We start from the raw sequence: 19,885 nt of genomic DNA, 5'->3' as shown, positions 1-19,885 counted from the left end.
GAGGTTTAAGTCACTGGAGCGTGTAGTTCTGATGGATTTGGATTTCTTGAGGTGGAGCATGTCCATTAATTCTGGGTTGGACATGGCTTTATATGTCAGGCACAGATCGCCTCTGAGTAGGCAGTAAGCAACTGAGTAGAGCTGGAGTTTCTTTAGCCTAACTGCGTAGGGTATCTGTTTGAGTCCCTTGATCCTCTTGGTGAGGTACATTTCGGGTCTTTCTAGTTGTAGCAGGTGTCGGGTAAGGTACATCCCAAATGGGGCATTGTATTCAATTATGGGCCTGATGAATAATGAGTAGAGGGGCACAATGACCTCTCTTGATCTAGATGTGAACCCCTTTGTGATAAGGTGGGCTATATAGAATGTCTTTCTAACCACTTTGACAATGTGATTGTCAAAGGAGAGATTGCAATCTACTTGGGTCCCCAAATCCCTAATTACTTCTTCTGTACTTAATGGATTACCACCTATGTGGTAATTTGTGGGCACTTTGTTTTTCCCAAAGGGGATGACTATGCACTTTTTGGCATTTAGCTTTAGGCCATGGCTCTGGCACCAGTTATCCGTCTCTGTGAGACCTTTTTGGAGGATGCTTGTGTCAGCCGGCGAGTCAATTATGGCCCCCAGTTTGCAGTCATCTGCAAACTTTGTCAGCCATGGTCCTCCTGTGTTAGCCTGTACCTCAGAGAAATATATACCGAACAAGAGAGGTCCCAGGACTGAGCCTTGTGGGACACCACTTGTAACTGGTTTAGAGTCTGACATGGCACCTGCAATTCTGACCATGTCGGTTCTATCCCTAAGCCAGTTTGCAACCCATCTTGTGACATAGGGGTTGATATTTAAGCTGGTGAGCTTATTTTTGATGCCCGAGTGGGGTATTGTGTTGAAGGCTTTTGCAAGGTCAAGGTAGGCTATGTGGACTACCTTCCCTTCATCTATGGCCTTGGTGACTGTTTCAAAGAAACTGACCAGGTTCAAGAGGCAAGATCTGCCCTTAACAAAGCCAAATTGGGTAGGATCCAGTGTTTGGAGGTTCCCAGTGTCTTTATTTATGAGTTCCATGATGATACGCTCCATAGCTTTGCAGACCAGGCTAGTTAGGCTTATAGAGCGATAGTTTCTGGGGTCCGTTGTGGCACCACCTTTATGGAGTGGGACCACTGTTGCTGTACGCCATTCTTTGGGTACATATCCTGTTGTAAGGCTGAGACTGAACAGTGATTTTAAGTGAGGGTTCAGTTCTTCTTGGAGCTCATGTAAAATGCAGCCAGGGGCACCATCCAGTCCCATTGATGCTGTGTTTTTTTGCTTTGGAGAGGGCAGCTCTCACCTGTGCATCTGTGATGTCAGGGAGGCTACACTCTGTTGGGATAGTCATTTGCTCATTTGGGGGGGAGTTTGCACTGAACCTGTCTGCCAGGATGTTGGCAATGTCTGTGGGTTCAGTGTATTTCTTGTCATTTTGCACTAACTCAGAGCATATCTGGGAGTTTCCACCCAGGTTTCTGACATAACTAAAGAAAGCCTTGTGATTATCTTTAGCATCTTATGCAATTTTTCTTTCGAAGCTAGCTGATTTTATGAGGGATCATAGTTTCTTGCTAGTACTGATCAGAGTTGCCTTCCCTTTCAGGGATTTTGCTCTATCATGTAGTAGCTTCCTCCTTCTGTTGTACAGCTTATTTATGGCTGGGGTCCACCAGACAAGTCTCCTGCCTTTGGAGGAGTGTGTCTTGGTTTTATTTGGGATAGCATAATCCATGCATTCCTGTAGGTATCCATAGAATGCATTTGTAAAGGATTCTGTGGTTTGGGCCGTATTTTCCACTGGCCCTGGGGCTTTGAAGGATTCCACCTCGGTTTTGAGAAGTGGGAAGTTTGCTATTGAGAAGTTTTTGACCGTGGTTTCCTTTGCTGGGGGTGGGGACAAGATATGGATGTCCATAGTGATTAATTTATGGTCAGATCCTACCAATGAGGGGTATACCTCTGGTATGGAACATAGAGTCCCCATGTTGGTGATGATCAGGTCCAATATGTTTTCCCCTCTTGTGGGAGTGGTGACCAGTTGTTCCATAGCATTTGAGGTTATAAATTCTAGGAACCGTTGGCCTAGGGTGTTGGGGCTTGAGTAGTGCTCCCAGTCTATGTTTGGGTAGTTAAAGTCACCCGATATAATGGTGTTTGGAGAGACCTTCATATTCTCCAGTGTCTTCAGGAAAGCTGAGTTGGGTTCCTGAGTTTGGGAGGGTGGTCTGTAGCAGGCTACAAACTGGAAGGCAGTTTTGCCCACTGTTAGTTGCACATGTATGGTCTCAGATGCTTCGTGCAGTGCCACTAGCCTGGAGGTATGGGTATCTTTGATGAATATGGATACTCCCCCTCCTCTTGTGGTTCGGTCCGAGTTTTAGGGCTGAAAAGCATGGTATGAGGTATAGCCTGATAGTGCTGGGGTGTTCTCGGAGCCTTAAACCAGGTTTCTATTACTGCACAGATATCAATATTCTCCATACTGAGGAGAGCCTCGAGTGCATGCAGCTTGAAGTTTAGACTTCTGGCATTGAGCAGCATTACCCTTAGTTTCTTTTTCCTTGTGTTGTCTAAAGAGGTGGGTTTGTCTTTTGAGCCTTGCCTAAAAAAGGCACTATGGGGGTGGTAAGAGCCTTGGCCAGTATTCGAAAACCCAGGGGTGACAGCTGCAAGCCGTCCCTAGCGAAGCAACGTGGCTTGTCAAGCATGTCATCCCAGGCTGACAGGCACTGGATCCCCTTTGAGTGACACCAATACTTTAGCCAATTATTGAAATTGATCATTTTGTCTTTATACTGTGGTACCATTCTTGGTGAGGGCAAGATGCTACTCAAGGTCAGGGTCATATCGGCCTGGGCCACATGATCAGAGAGCTCCTCTATGTCTCTTTTCATGTAATCCAGGGAGGTACATCTCAGGTCATTCACACCAGCATGGACAATGACCGAATCATATTTGTACTTGCTTTGGAGTGACCTGAGTACTTGTGTTATGTGGTGGATCCTGGCACCCGACGGGCAGCTTACCTTCTCCTTGTTCAGCCTGGTGAGAGGGACATCAGTGTGTCTGACAATAGTCACCTATTACAAGTGTATTAGGTGTGTTGTTTAGCCTTAAGGGCTGTGACTGTGTGGCACACTGACTTTGTGAACTATGTGATACGTGGGTATTGTTGTGGGGTAGCAGTTGCTTGGATGTCTGCTTTGGAGGTCTCTGTTGTTTGGGCAGATTTTTATTTAGAGCCTCCGAGTATGTTTTTGTGTGTTTATGTGTTTGGTTTGCTGTTGTGATAGGTCTATGTGAGACTGGATTTGTGATGTGTGTGATTACCTTCTCCTCCAGACTGACCATGCCAGTACTATGTTGAGAGAGCTCAGCCTCCAGTTTGGCTATATAGTTGCATCTCTCACATATATTTGAGCTTGTTGGGAAGAGGAGAGGGTGGTCTGTGTACATAAGGCAGTTGTAACATTGCCTCAAGATTCCCATATTCACCAGCTGGACTGGAGAGTAAACCTGAAACTGACTTTTGGACATGCCAGAATAGTATAAGGAATTACTTTTAGACTTGATCAAAAAGGACTAATAGGGAGCCAAGTACTTAAAGGGAGTATAAGAGGGTGTAGTGCTTTAGTTTATTAGTGCTTACTTATAAGACACTTATCCTAGCTAGCTGGGTTTTAGAAGGAAAATAGAGTGCTTACTTTGAGATTTGGAGCTGTTCTAAGGGAAAAAGTAAAGAGCAGACTTTGTGGAGCCAGGAATAGTTTAAACCTGATTAAGCGGCGCTGCCCGATGCTGCGCTATGTGCAAAAACGCGCAAAAGAGGGTTTTAAGAGAGGGGGATCAAGGAGTTTGGAATTGACCCAAAATGGCCAATAAAACTACAGTTTCTAGGCAGTAACCACCCCCACAGGGGCAGGCAGGATGTTCAGTGTTTACCACTGCCACTGATGAACACAGAGACTTCCCTTTAGCCCAAGCAAGCAATGGCCTCCAAGAAACTTACAAACAGTTCAGAACAGCAAATCTGTAACTGAACATTTTTTTAAATTTCAGAAAGTGGGAAAAAAGTAAGTGTTTCGCTCAGCAACAGCTTTTAGAACAAGGCATGTATCCCCCACTCCTGTATTAACCGGTTTCTTTCAAACAAACAAGTACCCCTTTTAAAAAAATAACAAGACCTACATTTGTATAATTCTGCAGCAATCTACCTAAAATGTTGAAAGTCTAAAACATCTTTTTATGTTTTATGTGACCATGGGAATTGCTTAAGAATGCTTGCTGTTACTCTTTCCCCATTTTTACTGTACACTGCTTGATATTTTATTATAATTATTGTTTATGAAAGATAAGTAAGTAATATGGTCTAACACTGACTGTGGTCTGTTTTCGTTATGTTAATCCTGCTTACATGGCTGCAAGAGAGCTGGTAACTCTTGATAGGCCCTGAGTCATCTGAACTTACTCAAACTGATTGAATAATGCTCATGTAATTCTCTGCTCACTTCACTCCTCACCCATTCCAATTCCCCAGCCACCCTCCTGGACTCCTTCATTTATTCATATTGTTCCCACCCCCTCCACCAACAGAAAGGTCCATATCCCACTTTTCTCCATAGCAGGAGTGTATACTTAATTTCCTGCTACTGCTTCTCTCATCCAGGCACTCACCACTGTCAAACGTCTTCACCACAAACAAATGCATTTCAACAACATTTGCTCTAAAACAATTATAATCTGTATAACCTTATCTTCACCCTATCTTCCAGTACTACTACAAACTTTTCTACACTCCTCCCCTCCAATGCTATCCCGTAGACTCCCCCTTGTAGTCTACACATACAGAGTTCTGCCACTACAACTGGCATCCATCTACCATATAACACCCACTAAAACTTCCCAAGTTCATCATAAGGTTCACACCCCTTCTTTTACTCTTACGTAGCAAAATCAAGTCAAATCCAGGCCCAAACACCTTGTCCTGCTTCCTTATTAATGCAAATAAAATAGACTAACTAAGCTCTCTTATCTCTATTCACAATCACAAAATCATTGTTATCACAGAATCCTGGATTTAGCAACAAGATCCCTCCTTACATCACTTCTTCCCAGGCTATAATTACCTTTTTGATGCTAGGCCAGGTTTAAGGCAAGGAGAAGGTACTCCCCTTCTTTTCAAGTTAGACATCAACATACAACTCCATGCTCAGAGTAATGCCTCCTCAGACTCCCTTGTGAATTGGTTACTAACACAAATCCACTATCCACTTAGCTCTTTGATTCCTCTAGCTGGTGTGTAGCTCCCTCCTCCTGCTTCATTACAAAAGCTCAATAACCTACTCAAGGACTTAACATCCTCTGTTTCATGCATCTTATTCTTCTTGGTGACTTTAACTTCAACCTAGTTGGCCCCTCATAAAACTGAATACTTGAACTTCTCAATGTATTTAATCTCACAATTTGTCTCTGAATCCACCAGACCCAATCCTTCCCCATGAAATCACTCATGGCTTCATCTAATAATCACAGACAACATATAATTTATTTCTCATATTTCTATCCACCCTCCCAACCTAAGTGATCACTGTCCTATGAGCTTTAACATCCACCTTGATTCCAAAAAGTCCCCACCAAAACTCATTACATTCTAACATAAATTGGAAGTAAACATTACAAAACTGAAAACATATCTACTCTCTCAATTGGGACCCTATGCTCTCCTCATCAGACCATAACAATGCTGCCCAACTCTTCAACCAATGTTTCTGTAATCTACAAGAACTTATTCTTTCCTATAGTCACAGTACTGTAGAATCCCAAGAAAAATAACTGTCTCACTTATGACCTCAGAACCCTCCTATCTCTGGGAGACAAAGCATGGCACTCCTGGAAGTGTGACCCAACTTCTTCTAACAGACAACACTACACTGGCTTCATAAACTTGTCCAAATAAACAATCAGACAGTATAAGAACTATCATATGAGAACACATCAATCAAACATTTTTTGCTCCCCTAAACAATTCTGGGCAGAGGTCAATCAACTAATAGGTCATAAAACTCCTTTCATTGCTCACTCTTCTTCTTCTCTGTCTCATCCATAGACTTTAGTACTCAGTTCTCTACCTTCTCCTCCATCAGCTCACATATGTCACTCTCTCATTCAACCTCTTCCTCACCTCCACTTACACTCTCCTTATAGTTTTCATAGAAAATCTAAAACTTGACGTGCCTGCAGGGACAAACACCCTCTTCCCCTTGTTCATATTCCAATGTATGGGGCATTCTGTTAGCTACGGACAAAGGCCTTCATACTGAAGACATATTTATAGACCTGATCTGCGGTGGTGGTGCTGCGGTAGCGTTGTCGTCTCACAGTAAGACGCTGTCGGGTTCGATTCTCAGCTAGAGAGTCTTCTGCGTGGAAACATGCATGAATGGGCGTACCTTCATTGAAGGTTTTGCGTCAGGGCCGGTAACTCGGCACGTAAAAATCAACTACCAATCATTAGCGGACCGGAGTTCCGCTGTGGTGACCCCTAACCGGGAAAAGCTGAAAGATACAACAACAACAACAACCAAAGCCTTTGACTTGGTTGATTGCCCAATCCTATTTAACCGCCTCACTGGTATTAGGATTAGCCCTGATGCTATTCCCTATTTTCAAAATTCCCTATCCAACCAACATTACTCAGTAAACTTTAACACATCAGCCATCCAACTCTTCTTTTGTCAGGCTTATAAATAAACTTATACTCAACCTTCCCCAACGTCCAATCTTACTATATGTCGATGACATGGTTCTCTTCCACTCTAACCACACAACCCATTCTATTCAACATGATCTGCAAAATGATTTTTCTCTCCCTCATTAACTTGCTGAAGACCAAAAAACTATTACTTAACTCCTCAAAAACTAAAACTATTCTGTTTGGAACCTCCACTAAAAGGCAAACAACCCCCAACTCACTTTTTATTCTTGACCACCTTAATAATGTCATTGAGCAGGTTAATATCTTCTGAATCCTAGGACTCTGTCTTGATCCCTCACTTATTTATTTAACATTTATTTAACATCTGTTTACCAGGGAAGTCCGACTATGACAGAGCCCATTTTCAGCAAAGGCCCATGGAAAAATACTCCAGACTTAATTTCCACCATCATCTCAAAAACACACTGAAAACAATAAACTCTCTAATCTTTTGGGCTAACAAAATCTCTCCTTTTGTCCTCCATAGAACAAGAAATGTTATTTGCAAAGGGATTCTTCAAGCCCAACTAGAGTACTGCCTATCGCTTGTAGCATCTGACTCCAAAAGAAACTCTACCACCTTCCAAACAATCTCCATCTCCACCTGCCATTTAATTACCCTTTCCCCAAAGTATGAACATGACTGTCTTGCACTAGCCAAAGCCAACTGGCTGCCAGTTCAACAATAAGCCAATCTAGTCCTTGGCTGTCAACTTTTCTGGCTCATGAAAAAAAATCCTGCCCTTCTCTTTTCTCTAGCTTAATTAGACAGTCTCTGTTGTATAACCTCAGATCTCACAGCCAATGAGGGCTTCTTTTGCAAGCACCTAAAACCAGACTATAGTGCTCTAGCCTCTCTCTTTCTTTCCTTGAACCCAAGCTCTGGAGGGATCTTCTTTTAAATCTTAAAGACCTCTTTAACTCCTCCTCCTTTCGGCACAGTTTAACATTTCACAGCATAAGCTGCTTATAAATGCTCCGGTTCAGGCCACATAACATAGTCTCTATAATCTCTAACAGTTTCACTTCATATTACTGAAATGCTGAAATATCGAATTTCAGCATTTTGACAGTATAAAGCTGAAATCATCGCAACAGCGACACTTCACAATCACAAAACCAAAACATTGAACATACACAATACAGCACATAACACACAAACCATAACACCTGCACCACAAAACAATTAAATACAACAGAATGCCACACAGACACACACCTACACTACACAAATGCAGGGGGGGCAAGCCCCCCTGCACCCCCCACACCCCCCTACTTATATATATACTAACTCAGAGATCGCACAAACAGTAAAGAAAAAAATAATCACACACAGCCAACACACAGTCATACCTCCACCTCCCTACCTTAATCCACTCGTACAAGTTAGAAAAACACTCACGCATACTCACTCACCTTAAACTGCAGACACCATCCCAGCCAAACACTTCCGCAACATAACATACATGAATAAGCATGAATTTGACATAGTCCTATTCACGCTTATGCACTTTCGTTATTTTGAAGTTTTGACTTCATGGACATGAATTTCTGAAATTCGATATTTCAGCATTTCGTGCTTATGAAGTGAAACCTTTCTGACACATACTGCCTCTTTAGTTTGCTATAGCATCTCTTCTCTAACTCCCAACATATTGCTAATCTAAACTGATGTAAATCTTGTAGATAGTGGTTTCTGTTGATTATATTCTCAAATCATAAATTAGTAGTGCAGGAGGCAGTCCTGGGGTAAATTTTCTGTTTCCCATCCATAGATTCAAGTTGCTTTTGAATATGGACAGGGATGAGCTTTGTTTCACTTGGATGGTAAGTCTGTTCCAGAGCAGTGGTATCCTCTGTGAGATACCTGTCCTGCTAACCCATTCTGATGATGTTGCAAAAGAGGTTTAGATACCTAGAGTGAGTGTTTCTGATTCCATTTAACTTGCTGATAAGCAATAAATCTATCAGCAGTGGGTTGGAGGATGCCTTTTGTGCCAGACACAGGCCACTTCTTAGCAGTCTGTAGGATACCAAATATAGTGACAGGGCTTTGAGTTTGTCCAGTAGGGCATTCTGTTTAAATTTTTTATCCTTTTAGTAAGGTATTTCTGTGTACTTGAGTAAGAAGGCATGTTCTCAAAAGGTAAATATTGTCTGTAATTCTTTATTTTGACTTTGAAAAGTAACTAATACTCTTCACAGCACGTCAGAATTAATACTTATCCTGTCACTTACAATGTGTTTCAAAGGAAAATGCACTGATTGCTATATTACACTGCTACTGACTCTATTGTATTCGACATCTAGTGTCCTGACAATGAAGTCTTGTTATATGCCACATGCATCCATTTAATTGCTCATTTCTTGGTCCATCTGTCCCTCCCTCTGTCCTTCAGTCTATCCTGTCTCACTTTGTATCATGCATGATGCCTAGTGATATACGAGCACAGAGTTCAGCAATTAAGAGACATGCTACAATTCAGGAATGGCATTAGGAAACTGACATGTAAAAAGTTTCTAGCATACAAATAACCATTATCAGTACCATTGCATTGTTTATATTGAAGAAATCAGTTTATGTGAAACAAATCAATCATTTGCTAATTGCACCAATAACAAGTATATGCAGGTACTGCTATTTCTCACCTAGTAATGCTTTCCTTAATGATCTACAATGTCATTTAATTAAATCTAAATAATAATAAGTGACAGAACAAGACCACATGGATCATTTTCATAAATGAACATTTATATGGCAGAATGACAACACATTTAACAGGTTCCTCATACCTTTCATAAAGGCATACAAACTGGAAAAGATTGGAATGAGAGACTTAGGATGTGTGTAGTGGGGTAAAATGGTTATATGGATTAACTATGTCCATTGTTTGCATTTTCAGAGTTTTTTTTATATAAGCAGACTTCTCTGACATAATGCCAAATTCAGCTACATAGGAAGCCTTGACATGTATAAAGGATTCCTTTAGGTCAGCATACGAACCCGTATCCAACCAAATACCTGTCTGATGTTGCCTTTGTAGCAAGCTCATATCAGTGTGATTTCACTATGTTCATTGAAAACTTGCCATCATAATGCAGATCCAGGCCAGTGACTTCATATATGCAGTCAGACATTCACAGTTGAGAAGTGCTTACTTTTTATTGCAAACAGACAGACAACCACATATGTTTCACAATAAAATATTGGCACTGGCTGATATTTATTTTTTCATGCTGACTTGCCGGGCAGAATGATATATAGAGTGAATGAAAAAGAAAGCTGATTTGCTGTAAAGCTAGAATGTTCAAATCTTAGTAGTTACTATGGCTATTCAGAGCAACCAGGGAGAATGTGTAGGTATTTTTTCTTCTTAAACAGCTTACATGTGAAATATCATGATATTTTTCACTCCAGGTCTATGGGGACCAGAAATATCTCATTCATATACGTGACTGAATCCTCAGAGGTACTGAATAGTCTAAGCATATGCATTTCCACCTTGATTATGTTATTTCCAGTTAGAATCTAGAAATAGAACACAGAGAACAATGGGTCAGATAACAGTTTACAAAAGAGAAATGTCTATTTTATTTTGAAACATGAATGAATGCTTTAAAACAATGCGATACGTTTTATAAAAATATGAGATACTGTGGGACAACACATGTATAACTGTATGCAAAAGCTTCCTAATGAGCTGAACTGAGTGATCTGTAGACTGAGAAAACGAATATTCCGTAGGAGAAACAAACACATTTTGTTCAGTGACTTTGATGACCGGAGTCCCCACTGGGAAAATGATGTGCTTTTGCAGAGTGATAAGAGGGCAGTATGCATGTATATTCCTTTTCTTATTTAAAATTTTTACAAGTTGATATACCTTTAAGACCTGTTCATGACAGATGGTCTCCTACTGATTTAATTATAGCCAAGTCAGACTTTTAAGTAGTTGATGTCGGCCAGTTAATGCATAAATCACGACTGATACTGCTTTTCTGAGGAAACTTCTGATTCATCTGGTTGACTATATTTCACACTATTGCATCCTTCCTAAACTATGCAATATACTTTCTAGAATACTATACCTTCCTCACACTTGCACATAAGCTGCTAAAACAGTGTATGGATACACGCTATTGGAAAGATGCTATCACATACAATCCTACTGTCGGATACTGATTTGCTCAGACACCAGACACTAAGAAAATATTAATAATGTTGCATATTTAAGTAAGAGTATGTGAGAATAAGTTGTCTTGGCTGGACTCAGCATGTTTTTTTTTTGTACAGGCTGCCTTAAAAACATTTGTTGCCAGTGATGTTGTGGAAATAAGAAATGGAAATGGTGTACGTGCAGACTAGGCTGCCACAATACCAGAGTCCAGACAATCTAACAATGTAAGATAACATCGTCCCTCCAAATAAAAAAAAAAGCCTGAGAAAAGGAAGACTGTGTCCATTCAAATGTCCCCTCTGTGTTTTTATTGAATCATTCTCCCTCAGTCAGTCATTTTTTTTTTTTTTTTTTTTTTTCCTTGAACTGAATTATTTAACTTATATTAGACTCCAGGATTTCTCAATATATTGTTCACTGGGAGAAGTGTACAAACTGAAGCAAGTTTTCAGAAAGGATCTGAGAATCGGGCTTAAAAAACTAGAATAAAGACAATTAATATGTATATTTCCATTAGAAAGAAGATGAAGCAACAACCATTTGCACTGTATCAGGTTCAGCAATGGCATTACCTGTACCTTGTTGCACTTTGGGACTACCAGTGTGCTTTTTTTATAAGCACCTTATTAAAAAGTACTAGTGGTACATTATGCATCATGAATCAGTCTATGGCTTAAAATATCTGGCAAGCCCTGCATTCAGTTTTCTTATAGTTTGAAATCAGTAAAAGTATGCTGAGCAGGTGAACCTACAGTCGTATCATTGGGAGGTAAAAGTGCAAAATAGTATGAGGCAGCACTGTGAGGCTTACCAAATGAATTTAGGTAGATGATCGTACTTATATTCTACAAGTCAACTACAATAAAGAAAGTAGGCTGAAAATGGAAACAGGTGCTAAGGTAGTGGAAATAGGTAAAAAAGGAAAAAAATCAGAAAAGCAAAAGAAGTGATGCACAATGGGGCATAGTATTAAGTACCTATGTTACTGTGTGCCCTTTAAAATGTCCTAATACTGCTTCTGTCTGACATGAGTTGTATTCCAGTTGTGAATCAATTTGTAAATACAGATTGCAGAAGAAAAAAAATCCTGTGGAACAGCTCTCTCACCTGTAACAAATAAATAAATAAATAGTATAAAATAAGCTGTAATGTGTGCGCTGTGCAAATACACCATCTTCACAGTAGGCCTGGGCTTATTAAGCTGGGGACCTGCTGCTCACTGGGCACATTGCACTGGGGTAAGATGGTGCATAATATTAAAACCATTATAATGTTAGTCTGGCAGTAAATGCAGCGGATTAAAGCTATGAGCTGTGAGTCAGCTGTTTCCTGCAGTACAGGGTTTGATTCCCTCAGCCATCATTTGTCTGCTGTGTGACTTTGGGTGTCACCTAACCAGACAGTGCTCTGGAGAAATTGGGCTAGACTCCTCTATGGTCTCTGGACTGCAAAAGCTTCATAGGTAGGTATTAGGCTAGCTACCCTTGTGGGCCATTTTAAGCTTATCCAACTTCCCTTTTTGTGCTCGAATTAGCCTATCCCATTTGGTTAGAAACTGGCCTTACCCACCCCATGCTCAGTAGTTATATATTATCCCTAATTAGAATAACTGGGATCATACCATAGAAAATTTGAGGGGACCCATGCATGGCACAAATCCTTTAAGAGCTGCATCTGTCCATTAGTAGTACAGGGTGCAATCCTGGGGGCCATACCACTCAACCTCTTAGTGTAAGAAATCTGGAAAAAGCCTACAATAATGGGGGAACAAAGGCAAAAAAATAGGAATTAATTTTTTAAATATTGCTCTTATAAACTATGAAAGTTGTTAGAATAACAGGTTTTATGTTAGCATGCATTTTTCTAAAGGGTATGAAGTCTGAAACTCAAATGTCTATCATTTTTGAATGACTTCAAGCCTCAATGATTTGCCAGAAAACCACAAATTTTATGAGGAACAGACCAAAAATATGAAGCAAAAATCTGAACATTTTGTGAAAATCTGGACAGTTGAGAGGTACGCCTGTGGTACATTGTCTGTTTCCCAGCCATAGATTTAAGTTGCTCTTGAATGTGGACACTGATGAACTTTGCTTTATGTCCAGAGCAATGGTATCCCCTGCAAGATATACCTGTCCTTCCAAACGGTTCTGTTGATGTTGCAGAACAGGTTTAAATCCCTAGACCGAGTATTTCTGATTTTATTTGACTTGCTGATGTTCAGTAAATCCATCGGTATTGGGTCAGAGGATGCCTTGTATGCTAGACACACGTCACTTCTTGGCAGTCTGTAAGATACTGAGCAGTAATGTAGAGATTGTGGGGCAAGAGGGACAATTGCCCCAGGTGCAGAGTGTCGGAGGGGCACAATCAGCCTATTCTGATCTCTCAAATATAATACCAATTTTTAAAAGCTGGTATTGCATTTGCGGTCAAAACTGAGCACTGTAGCACTCCATGTATGGTCTAAGCTGTAGTAATTGCTTGCTACACAGTTTGATCCAGTTTCAAATTTAAAAAAAAATTTTTTAAATTAAAACATGAGTACAGTAGAGCGCTGTTCAGGTAGTGTATAAACTATAGCAACTGATTGCTACATTTGTATCATACAGTTTGCTATAGTTTAAAAGAAAACATTATTATTATTATAATTATTTTTAATAAAATAAGTTGAAGGAGGGTTAGAAGCAGGGCACAGAAATGGAACTTGATTGGCTGGGGCAGGAGGGGTGGAATGTGTCATGCATCTGGCCACTTGGTTGGTCTGCCAGTAGAAGGAACATTCTTTTTTTTTTTGATCTTCAGTGGAAGCGCTGGGTTCATAGGTTTATAGTTTCATAGAAGATTACTAGGTTAATGGCCCTACAGCCCTTACAAGTCTTGCCATATTTAGCCCAAGTTGCCCTAATTGTCAGTGGTTAGGTGAGTGAAGTTCACAGAGGTAAGGGTCTATGGTAGTTAATACTGACCTCCTCTGTCCACAAGGACAAGGGCACCACTCCAGGAGTGAATTTGTGGTCACCCATCCATTGATCTAGGTTGCATTTGAAGTGGGTCAGGGTGGGACTCTTTCGCATGAATTGGAAGCTTGTTCCAGAGAAGTGGCAGTCTCTGGGAGATTTATCTATCTCCCCAGCATGATCTGTTCATGTCAGAGGCTAGGTTAAGTACCCTGGAGCGAGTGACTCTCATGCATTTTGATTAACGAATGTGTAGCATTACCATCAGGGTCAGGTTAGAGACTGGCCTGTATGCCAGGCACAAATCACCCGTTAGCAAGCTGTAGGGGACAGAATGCAGTGACAGGGCTTTCAGTCTTTCCATGTAAGACTTGATTTGTGTATGCTGTAATTTCTTTTTGAGAAATCTCTGTGAGCTCCAGTTGTTGTAGGCATCTGTTGTAGTACCTGCTAAAGGGAGCATTGTACTCAACTATTGGTCTGATGAGGGACGAGTATAATGGAATTATAACATCCTAATATATACATGCGATGCCTTTATTTATAAGATGTGCCATGTAGAAGGATTTCCTTACTACTGTGGATATGTGATGGTGAAAGTACTGATTGCTCTCAACCTGAGTACCCAGATCACATACCACTGGGTCTGCACTTGGGGGGGGGGGGTGCTGTCTATAATGTAATTAGCAGGGATGTCAGCTTTCCCAAAATGGAATAATAATGCTATTTTGTATTTAGCTTTAATCTGTTGCTTTGACATTCATTATTTGTCTGAATTAACACTGCCTGCCGTATATTAACATCATTGGGGGGGGCTCAATGATTTCTCACAATTTGCAATTATCCATGAATTTGGTCAGCAACAGCCACAGGAAATTCCAAACAGTAAGGGGCCCAGCAAAGAACTCTGTGTTATGCCACTGGTGACTGGCCTTTTGCTAGAGGTGGTCACCCACTTTGACAGTATGTGTCCTGTTGGTGAGCCAGTTGGCTACCTATCTGGTAACATAGGGGTTAATTCCCAAATGGGAGAGTTTCTATAATACCTGAGTGAGGATTGTGTCAAATGCCTCAGCTAGGTTAAGATAGGTGGTATGCACTGTCTTTCCCTCGTCCAGAGCTTTGGTGACTTTTTTTTCAAGCCAACCATGTTTAACAGGCATGATCTACCTTTAACAAATCCAAACTGGGTTGGGTCCAGAGTTGGGAGATTACCTATGTCCTTGTTAATGTTGTATCTTTTGGCTTTTCCCAGTTAGGGGTCGCCACAGCGGAACTCCGGTCCGCTAATGATTGGCAGTAGATTTTTACATACCGAGTTGCCAGCCCTGACGCACAACCTTCAACGAAGGTACGCCCATTCACGCATGTCTCCACACAGAAGACGTTTTAGCTGAGAATCGAACAGGACAACGTCTTACTTTGAGGCGATAATGCTACCACAGCACCACCACAGCAATTCACCTATGTTCTTGTTAATAAAGTCCATAATTATTTTATTAACAAGGACATATGTGAACTGCGGTGGTGGTGAAAGTCCATAATTATTTTTTCCATGGTCTTGCAGATGGGGCTAATCAAGCTTATGGGCCTATAATTGCCAGAGTAGGTTGATGGTCCCACTTTGTGCAGAGGATTTACTGTTGCTGACTCAATTCTACCAGAGCATAGCCAGTTTGTAGGCAGTAGTTAAACAGGGATCTAAGTAGGTCTGCCAGGTCATGTTTTAAGTCATTTAAAAGGCAACCTGGGATGTTGTCTGCTCCCACTGATGTTGTGTTTTTGGCCTTGGAGAGCACTGAGATGACCTGATCTCTTGAGATAATAGGCTGAGGAATGGTGGCAGGTATATTTGGGGAATGACTGGAGGGTACGGGGGGGGGGGGGGAGTTTGCTCCAAATCTGTCAGCTAGCAGGTTGGCTATTATGTCTGGGTGAGTGTGGGTGGTGCCATCCACAACCAGTTCAGTGCATAGCTGGGTATTCCCTTTTAAATTTTGGATGTAGTTAAAAATGACTTGTGATTATCCTTAAGTAGGGAGGCTATTTTTACTTTGTAATTATCAATGAAGGACTAGACAAGATCTCTAATTTGTTTGTTTAATCTAGAGAGGGATTTCCTCCTCTGCTGAGCCAGTTCTCTCTTGTTCTTGGATGTTAGTTTCTTTCTCTTGTTGAAAAGGCTGTTTATACTAGGGGTACACCAGGGTGTCTTGTTTTTTTCTGCAAGAACTGGTATTAATCCGGTCAAATACAGCTGATTCTATACAAGAGCTTAAGCGGTTATACAGGGCATTGGTGTACTCCTCTGCATAGGAGTCCATGTTATCTGCATTTGAGAGGGCTTTGAAACTTCTTATACCATCACTAAGTAAGAAGTAATTTGTCTTTGAAAAAGTCTTAATCATTTTTGAGCTTGATGGGGTATCTGATATTATAACTACATTGAACAAGACTGATTTATGGTCCAGTCTTACCATGGAGGACATCAAACTTGCAATGCTCTCCCATGTTAGTGAGTACCATGTACAGGACTTTTGCATCTCTTGTGGGTATGCTGGTGAGCTGTTCCAGAGCACTTGCATTAACAAAGTCAAAGAACCTCTGAGCCAGCATGTTTGTGGTTCTGTATGTTTCCCAGTAGGTGGTAGGATAATTAAAATAACTCATGAGTAAGATGTTGAGCTGTATGGCAAGTGACTCCAGTAAGTCTAGGTATGCTGTATGCTTTTCCTGTTTCATGGTGGAGGACCTATACCTAGCTATGATGTGGTAGGGGGCTTTGCCTATAGCTAACTACAGGCAAAGCCCCCTAGCTATGATGTTGTAGGGGGCTTTGCCTATACTTAATTGGATATGGAGTAGCTCAAAAGAGTCATACTGTTTGACCAGTCCAGAGGTGTACTTATCCTTAATGAAGATGGATATACCCCCTCCTTTGGTACTTCCATGCTCAGCTTGTGGTCTGAACATATGGAAGGCATTGCAGCCCTGCATGGCTATAGTGCTTTCTGTGCCTTTGAACCATGTCACAGTGACTACACAGATGTCAGGATCTTCCAAAGTGAGGAGTGCTTCCAGGGAGTGCAGGTTCTTTTTAGACATTAAGCATCAGTACCTTGAGTTTATCTAGAGAGGATTTTGTTATGTTGGGAGGTGGGTTATTTTGACACTAGCTAAAAAAGGAAAAATAGGAGTGGCTAATGCCTTTGTGAGTATCTGAAATCCTAGAGGAGACAGGTGCAGACCATCTCTGGCAAAGCATTGTGGCCTGACAACCATGTCTCCCTAGGCTGACAGATAGTGGATCTCCTTGGACTGACACCAGAAGCTAAGCTAATTGTTGAAGTCAATCATTGTTTGTATTGTGGCATCACTATTGGAGAAGATAGAATGCTGCTTAATGCTAGGCTTATACCTGCCTATGACACATAATCTGAGAACTCTATCATGTCTCTCTTCATATAGCAAAGTGAGGTACGTCTCAAGATATTCACCCCTGCATGGACTATGATGGAGTCGTAACAATACTTGTGGTTGAGTGACTTGAGTTCTTGAGTGACTTGACACATCCTGGCATCTCACAGGCAGCTAAGTGTAACCCGCTCCTTATCAAGCCTTGCGAGGGGAACATCTGTGTGCCTCACAATGGAGTCACCTATAACAATACATTAGATTTTGTGGTGTTATGCCTTATGGGCTTATTATGTGTAAGTGGTTTCCATTTGGGAGGCCTCTGATCTTATGGCAAGTTAACAGTGACTACCTCTGCGTATGTGGGTTTATGTGTCTTGTCCTTATTTAGTGAGGGAAGTGTGCGTATGCTGGCAACCTGTTTGGCATTCAATTATGTGAGAGTCTTGCCTCTAGTTTCATAGTGAAACTACATCTCTCAGATAAAGTATTTGTTTGTTTCAGGAATAGGTGGTTGTCATTATACATGAAACAATTGCTACATTGCCTCAGGTTGCCCATGTCTATTAGGTGGGTTCCTATCAGAAGTGCGAACGCTCTTTTATCAAACTTTAAAACGTGAAACCTGAAAATGTTGAAGGCACGGAACATTGATTTTTTTCCCAGGGAAAAAAATCGATGGGCCGTTCTCCGGACTTTTCTGCTTTGTCCACTGTGGTGCAATCTCGTTGTTGGTATATTTAAGTTGGGGGGGGGGGGGGGTGAAGCCGCCCACTTTATTTTGCCTGTACATTTTTATTTCCGGATCAGCAAATTTTTTCCCTGGGAAAAACTTTGCTGATCTGTTCCTTTGACATTTTAAGGTTTCACGTTGTTAAATTTGATAAAAGAGTGTTCACTACTTTTAGCTTTCAATCTTCTGATATAGATGCTATCAGGCTGGCCAGAGAGATGATTGGAAACTGCCTGTCCATGATAACAGGCTCTTACTTTATATTATATTAGGGAAGAGAATGGGATAATTTGCAGGACTGTGCTTGTAGCACCAAGACTATAAGAGGGGCCTATACGTTGTGTAGGCTAAGTATGATCAATAAGGCAACACTGCTCAGTGTGGTACTGAGTTGCTCCTAGAGCAGCAGAAAGCTTGGAAGGGTTTCATTATAAGCTGTTTAAGGAAAAACTGAGCTTCTAGGCTTTTGCTTCTATACTGGGCACTGCTAACCACCGCTGCATGAAGAGCAGCACTGCACAAATGTGAAGCTTAAATACAAGCAAAGAGAAACAAATTTTAAGCAAAGTACCAATCAGGAAAGCAGACAATAAGCCTTCCACCAGCAATCCCACATGTTAGATCAGCACACTTCGGCCAAAAGGGTGCAGAAAAACACCTTCTGAATCTAGAATAGCTGGTTTGGAGCCCAAATGTAACAAGACCACACAAACTACCTACAACAGTCCTACACCAATACAATGTAATACAGTACAATTAACTACTTAAAGCAGCAGCAGAAAGTACAATTTTTTAAACTGTAAAGTACAGGGAGGGACATAGATCTGAATGTAATAAGCTGATCACTTACAATTTAGTGATCTGCTTATTAAAGTGAAGGGCTTTATTTTTTTTTTGCTCTTCACTCGAGAGGTGTGACACTGGTTCATAATACTGTCCAGGGAACTGGTTAAGACAGCTATGCTTCTGATACTGAGTAGAGTGGCAGGGCTTTCAGTCAGTCCCTGTAAGACATGTTGGTTTGGGCTTGTATCCTTTTAATGAGGTATCTCTTTGGGCATTCCACTTGTTGCATGTGTCTAAACAGATACATGTCAAAGGGGGCATTATATTTTATGACTGGCCTAATGAGGCCTGAATAAAGTTATGAGGGCTGCATGCCTAGTAACTACCTTCAAACCTAAATCGAAACCAGAAACAATGACCTCTGGGCTCTTAAATAGGATTATCTAAACATATGTCATGAAAACCGTGACTTATCATTTTTGCCCACTTAAAGAAACTAAGTATTCTTAACTTTTGCTCACCATCAAATGCATTAAACAATTGTTTGTCAAGCTGAACAACAAAGTGAAGATTTCTTTAGCAAAAGCAATGCTGGCTATCCTTTATCACTTAATGTAGCAATGGTTTATAATGTTTCTAATAACATTTAGGTAACATCTATGGGTACATAGCACAGATATTAAAACAAAAATAGTACAAATGAGCCAGTTCAGTTCAACATGATGTAGAATCTATTTTAGTAGCTAACAGGTTAATGAGAACTAATATGAAAAGTGCTGTATATTGAAATACAGATTTTGTTATTAATTTAGGAAAACTACGAAAGACACCAGGTTTGTTGGAGTTGAAAACAGCAAAGGGATTTTCTCAAGAAATCTGACATTTCTGGCTGTATCTGTTCTAAACTGAGGGAATATGTTAACATGCAGCACATTGACAAAACAAAATAGATTCACACCAGTGAAATGACTTGTGTAATGCTGCACTTACATGCAGTGAAATAAAACACAGGGTTAACATATAC

This window comes from Protopterus annectens, chromosome 1.part1 (genome assembly GCF_019279795.1).
Source record: "Protopterus annectens isolate FY-2018-M chromosome 1.part1, PAN1.0, whole genome shotgun sequence".
NCBI classification, from domain to species: Eukaryota; Metazoa; Chordata; order Ceratodontiformes; family Protopteridae; genus Protopterus; species Protopterus annectens.
Note: the sequence above shows the minus strand (reverse complement) of the source record.